The sequence below is a fragment of the Plectropomus leopardus genome, chromosome 1, assembly GCF_026936395.1.
Source record: "Plectropomus leopardus strain MGB_pleo_1.0 chromosome 1, ASM2693639v1, whole genome shotgun sequence".
NCBI lineage: Eukaryota > Metazoa > Chordata > Actinopteri > Perciformes > Serranidae > Plectropomus > Plectropomus leopardus.
Genome location: NC_142176.1, coordinates 6377270 through 6384475, shown reverse-complemented (window position 1 = coordinate 6384475; position 7206 = coordinate 6377270).

Below are 7206 nucleotides of genomic sequence, written 5' to 3'. Positions count from 1 at the left end.
ATTGTAATTGTTTTGCAATTGTTATGCAAAAACACTTTTCTGGCCATTATTCAACGCCATATCTCAGGAACAGAAGGGGATACATTTGGTCAGATAGTGAATTGGTAACACTAATCTTAAAAACTGTGCTGATTGTATGGATCTTCTGTAAACCATCCATGTTTTCAAAGACGTGGATGTAAACTTAAAGTGTAAGTTCACTTGTGCACGGAGGCGTACACTAGCAAGACAGTAATTCTAGTTTTCCATATGCCAATGCTCAGAGTAGCCTTTTACATTATTTAAATACTTTGAAATTACAGATTAACTTCCTTTAAATGATTTCCAGTTTAAAGTTTTAAAGTCTAAATTAGGCAAATGCAGTATTTGTTTATGTATGGCTTCAAGCAATATGTTTGTATTGCAACCCTTTCCCCTGCTGCACTTTTGCATGTTTTTGCATATGTAAATTTTAAATGTACAGCCATTTCAGCCACAAAGTCAATTTTAGTCTCTGGAGACTCTAAGACTATCCCTGTGAAATAAAGCTTTTTAAAAGTTGCTCTTAATATTTATAGCTCTCACAAAGTTTGTTTGCATGTTGTTTGGACATTAATTCAAACCACGAACGCCTGCAAATTGCTAAGCATTTGTAGAATAGGATGCACAGCACATATACTGTACCTTTCTCTGACTTCCAGAACATCTGAATATTGTTTTTAAGGGCAAGAACTTGCAGCGCAGGAACAATAAATATTGATTTACTGGCCTCTGAGCCCATTATACGGATATTTTCAGTTCCCAAATAGCCATTTCAGAAACTAATGATACCTTTGTTTTCTTTAACTGTACCTTTAAGGGACTGAAAATGTATAAGCAGTTAACGTGTCGATACAGAACACAACTAGAGCCCATCTTTGTGCCTGATTTAGCTGAAGGAATTCAAAAGGCATGATTCAAACATTCTTCCCTTGAAATCAAACCTGAAGAACAGCCTGTATCTTCGCCACAGCTGGAGACTTGGTAGTGGTAAACCCATAGTCCATGCTGATATGTTGTCTCATCTAGTTAGCATGCTGTGTCTCAGAAAGCAGATTACCGCTTTTCTCCAGCCCTCTGAAATGCACAAAGGGGAGCAGTTTCTGTTCAAAATAGTAACTCAACTTGCTTGTTGTGTTGGCCCAGCTCCCTGAAAGCCCCCTCAGGCAAAGATTTTAGCACTTAACACTACTGTGTGCTACAGGTTATTTCTGAATCAGTTTCCTTGTCACTCAAATGCCAGGAGTTAAACGTAATTGCTGCTGTTGTGTCCTCGGGGTGCTTGTGCTCCCCATGCTGCGTGTCGCTGTGTGGCCTGGCGAGAGACAGTGAGGGCAGCCTGCATTATGATACTGTCAGCAGGGGAGATGGAGCTGTGGAAGCATATCGTTAAAGCTAATTTGATTTTCTGTAGGACTGCACGTACAATTGAATTTGACAGGTATAGTTGCTAGGCAGTCACAATGTGGGTCAGCTTAAAGGAAACAGCTGCGGATATCTGATATTGTTCATATTGTCAACAAATGTCATGGAAAGACCAAAAACCCCAATAACTGAGCGTGTAACCATGGGATACTCAACTTTCTGTGCTTGGGAGCCACTTTTGCAAAATGACAGGAGGTCAGGCCACATTTCTATAATTTTGGGGATGTTTCTTTGGATTTTAGAAAGCTTTTAAGATTCTAGGAAAATTATAGGATTTTAGGACATTTCTGCATTTTAGGACTTTTATAGGATTTTAGGACATTTCTAGGATTTTAGGACATGTCTAGAATTGTAGGACATTTCTAGGATCTGGGGGCTTTTCTAGGATTATAGGACATTAGGGGCTGAGCTAGGACCTGTGTCGGGGGGTGCTGGGATCCTCCACTGCCACTTTTTTTTTTTTCTGATAAACAAGCACTACTTTGATACTGTTTTATGCACTCTGGCGCCTTATGTATACTAAAAGTGCAAAAACAATTCCCGGTATGTATCTCTTTATTTTTATTGTGAATTAGAAAATGGCTCATGGTAAACACAAAGATGAGCCACAGTGTTGCACTGGGTGCCATGTTCCTTCATTATGATGAACATGAGTACTGCAGTTTATTTTGACTCAGTCCCACATTCACCATCCTGCTGCTGTAAACACTCATTAGAGCATTGTATCTGAATTAATCCACAGCCGAAAATAGTCCCCGCCAAATGCTGTATTTACTCCTGTCCAATTAACATCTGGAAAACACTACAGTGCCCAACTTCTAGCAAAGTATTCAGCCCTTTCAATATGTAAAACTGTGTTTTGGTTACTCATTTTTAAGGATGTACATCTTCATTAGGAACAAAGGGGCTTTGGGCTGCTAGAGACAGAGTGGATAAGTCTCTAAGAGAGAGAGTTGGACTAAAGCATTGTTAGTTTTGGTCTTTTTATGTGACTATATGACAAAGAAATATACAGTACTGTGAGAAAGATTTGTTGTTTTAGCAAATTTGTTATAAGGATTTATTCATATTTATTTCTCAGTTTCTTCATTAAGATACAAAGAATACACAGAACAACACCCTATTTAGTGTAAAACATGGAAGTGTACAACCATAATAAAAGGTAGCTCAAACAATCAATATGTTGAGCTTTGGACATGTCTTGAATGCAACCTGGTGTAAATACATCGGAAGATTAGTATTGTAAATTTCATACTGTCTGCCAAAGAAATGCTTAGTGGAAAGGAAGGTCAAACTAAATAGCTGCAACTTTAGCCTGTTGAAGTTGTTTTATTCTGAAATATTTGCATTTTTAATAGTGTATACATATTTTCTGTATGTCCTGGTTGTAATTAAGTAAAGAGGCTACAGAGAAAAACATACGTATATGATCTTATAACCTTGCTAAAATAACAAAGTTTGAGGTGATGAAAGATTTTTGCACAGTACTGTAGAGTAATAATATCAGACTTTAATGAGCATAATAAAAGTGGTCCTTTAATGGGAATAATAAAATTGTTTTCCATAATGTAACCGAAATCTCTATGACAACAAGCACATCTCTAGTACCTCTCTCAGTGTGCAGAAACCGTCACAACATACTGTCATAAATTCATATTTGTGGTCTACAGAGATGCTGCGGCCATCAAATCATTTTTCAGAAGTAAGGGGCATGCTTGTGTAGAACAGACCATGCAAAACCCCCATCATCATCTTTTTAAAATATTTTTTCAAGTAAAAATCTAATGCAAACATGTCTATTGACAATGAAATCCCCACTCATATTGCAATATCTGTCACAGTCTGCTCTGCTGTGGGATTTTTTCCACTTACTCCACCCCCACCTCTCTCCACCCGGCCGGTCCTCATCAGCCTCATCACCTCCACCTGGTGCTCCCAGCTGCTCTTCATCTCCAATCAATCCAGTATTCAAGCAGCAGCCTCACTCCAATCACTCACTCTTTTCCAGATTGTCTTCGCTTCCATGCTTCACCTTCCAGCTCTCACTCTCAGACTGTTTTCTTGGTTTCAACTTGGCTTGTCACTGGCTACCTCTCCTCGTCTCTGCCCTTGTAAACCTAACAGCCTTCTGTCTCAGACTGTACGGTGTTCGACTGCTTTGGCTCCGTCGAGAGAGAACACCATTCTTCCGGCCGTCTTCAGAGCCTCCTGTGGTACGATACATCTCCATGTGAGTGCCCACGGGTCTTCATTGTTCTGATGGTGCATCGATTCCCTGCCTGTCCTCGCTGATCCCGCTACCTGCTCCTACTGGATTTGTCTGCTCCGCAGCCTTCCTGCCTGATACCAACTCTGCTTCCTCCTTGACCACGAGCCCTGCATGCCCCTCTCTGGATTCCCCACTTTTCTCACAAGCTCCCTGCTGGAAATGTTTCTGTAACTTACCTGATACATTCACCTGCCAGTCCGCTCCATGTTCAGTTTCCCCACTCTAACTTGTACTATTACCTGTGAACATGAGCTCACTCCAGTCTCTCTACGAACTCTGCTGACCCTTGAACTCTGCTCCACCCCAGAACTGATAACTATCCCTTCTAACCTGTAACCTGATCATACCTTTGCTCCATTCAACCTGCCAAAAGATTAAAGAAAGGTCACCACCAACTACTCACCTGCTCTGTTGTGCTGCAATTGGGTCCTACAACACCCCGTTACAATATCTGTCAAAATAATCACAGCATCATAAATTTTTTTTCCTATTATTTTGTAGCCCTGGTTCGTGTTAAGATTAAAAACATTAAATCTGTAAAACAAATTTCCCAAAACTAAGCTTTAAAAGGCAATGCACACTGTAAATCCCATCCGCAAGTTGATTCACTCACGCAAAATAAATCAAAGAACTGTTAAAGATTACTTTGTCCATTTGATAGTTGCGGAAATGTTCTCAGCAACGACTTTGTACATCAGTGGTTCTCAAACGGTGGGGTGGGCGCCCCAGAGGGGGAATGAACTTTTTTCAGCCTTTGAAGGGCGGCATGACATAGAAAGTTTGAGAGCCACTGATGTACGTTCTTTCATTACTTCCTCTTATCTAGTACAAAATGGCTCGACTGGGTTTTCTCTGAAATTATAAACGCATACGTGTCATTAGAGATTTTGTTGAAAACTCAATTATGATGAATTATCTTATGTGTGAGCATCCATTTATGATCCCTCTCCCCTCAAAAATGTGTTTTTTCTTTTGTTTATGTACCCTAAAATGTCTGACCTTGACTATAATGACTTGTGTTTTTAAGTTTTTCACTAGAGAGGTGTTTTCATATTTCTCAACTGAAGGTGGTGATATCTGTGTACTTCCCTAAAATTTGATATATAAGCGTAAACAAGGCAACCTTGATTGAGTATTTCAAATTTAAAATGAGTGTCTAATATATAATTACAAGCAAAGAAATCTGAAAACTCCAATGCAGAGTGAACAGTTTACTCACAATACTAAAAAAAAAAAAGCATATAATATATATTTTCACAAACTTTTATTTGACCACTGATAAAAAATTATCCAATGTGAACACACTGTAATATTGTAGCAGATATTAGTGTATGGTTCACAACTGCTAACACTGTGGCAGCCACTGTCAGTTACAAGCTAGCAAGATAAATAACAACATAAACACATAAATGCTAACTACTCTTAGAATACATCTGCTAGTTGCAGATTTTTGGTGCACAAGGACTCATCTGACTGAGGCTCAGACATGTATGGTTGAATCTTTCCCATGTTTTCTCTACAGATGTGCTTAGGGATCCACACAAAAACAAAATTCTAACACATTCAATTTAATTTCACAAAATGTAAACGACATGGGGGCTTAGAACACAATAATAACACAACAATATATACCTGTATATTCCTTGTCCAAGCCTCTCTGAAAAGACAAGTGAACTCTGCCTCTGTGTCGGCAGTCTGGATGCTCAGGCCTTTCTCTCCTCTTCCCTTTTCTGTTGCAGCTTCAACGTCTCGTTTTTTTGTCTGTTGTTCAGCCATCACTGCAATTATGTGTCAAATTAAACTAGTCAGGGTGCACGTAATGGTGTGCTACACATGCATGACACGCATGTTGATTCAGTGCTCACAATACGACAACAGCAGAGGAGAGGCAAAAGAGTACATGCACTTTACTATTGAAACATTGTTCACACAGACAGTTTTACTCTTGAAATACAAATGGGTATAACCTAAAAGAGAGAAAATGATAGCTTTTTGGTATTGCTGCAAGAATCCATCTTCAAAATGAAAAATGTAGGATCTCTATTTTCAATATTTTGGTATCGATCCGCCCACCCCTAGAGGCCAGATTCACAATTTCTCAAAGAGTGCTTCCAGTCCCTTTGCAAAGTTTTTCTTTCTAGAAGAGAAAACCATGTTAAACAAAATATTAATCACAGCAGAGTTCTTTTACAAACTTTAAAACTTTAAAATATGTCTACAGGGGAAACTTTAAACTCACGTGAGCCAACTAGCCACGGAGCTTGAGAATTTGTCTTCTGCCGCCATTGATCGACTGTATTGTAAAACTGGCACCCTGTGGTAATGATGATAGCACACAGCTGCAGAGGAGAAAATACTGTCATTGCCTTTTTTCAAATAAGATCTATATTTAGCTTGGGCCTTGTGTTTTCAAATACAGTTTTATGCAATATGAATCCCATAGAAATGTTGTATAAGAAAACATGGAGGGGATATACAAAGGGTTGTATGGCAGCTCTTCACTGTATCTGTTTATATAATAAAGCATGTTTACACTGTAGGTGTCCAATCTAAGGAAAGGAAATGGTCCCATTTTCTGAGGGCTTTCATTCTTGTCATCTCGTCTCGTCTACAGGAGGTTGTTTACCTGGCTATCACACCAGTGCACACTGCTCAAGACAAAAGGAAAACCGTATAGAAGATATATAGAGGAGCCACATCGGTTCAAGCATTAAAAGTGATCAGTCAAACGTTAAAATCAAATCTAAACCTAACAAGCAGTTATTATCAGTAATATTACCAGTGTCGCATTACCTACTTACTGGAGAGCAGTCAGGATTAATCGGATCAAAATGACATAAAGCATTAGTCTGTGCCTTTAAAAGACGCAGCTAATCTAATTATTGCCAGTTTTCCGGGAAGATAGAATGATCTGCATCTGAATCAGCCGTTCAGTGTGTTGGCCGAAGTTTAAACATGAACAAGAGCACAGCAGAGGCTTGGAAGGGTTGAAATGTGAAGTTGGAACAGAATGCTGCAATATGCACAGAAAACATGGGTTGTGCAGACTAACTGTGGTTCTGCAGCATCGTTAAAGTTCAGAAGGGTAGAAAAGATGTCAGCCTCCTCTAGAGATGGTGACATTATCAACTCACTGCTCTGCGGAGAACTATATTGAATTCATACACTCAGTGCCGTTGAGCCCTCTGACCTGAGTGAGGAACTGAATCTGTCATGTTATATAACTCAATATGGTCGCTCTGCTTTGCGACCATGTCATGAAGACAACAGATAAGTTACCAATTAAAATGTTTTATTTTAAGAAAGCATGCACATCTTTTCACTTGCCATAGTAAGATGGCATGTTTATAACCCATGAAGTCTTCTGCAGACTGACTATTTTGCAATATTAAAAGTTTAATTTTTTTTATTTAAAAGTTTTACTCTGTGACACGGACCTTAATAAACTTGGTTAAGACATCAAGTTTGATTTCTGCAGACTGTACAATGACAGC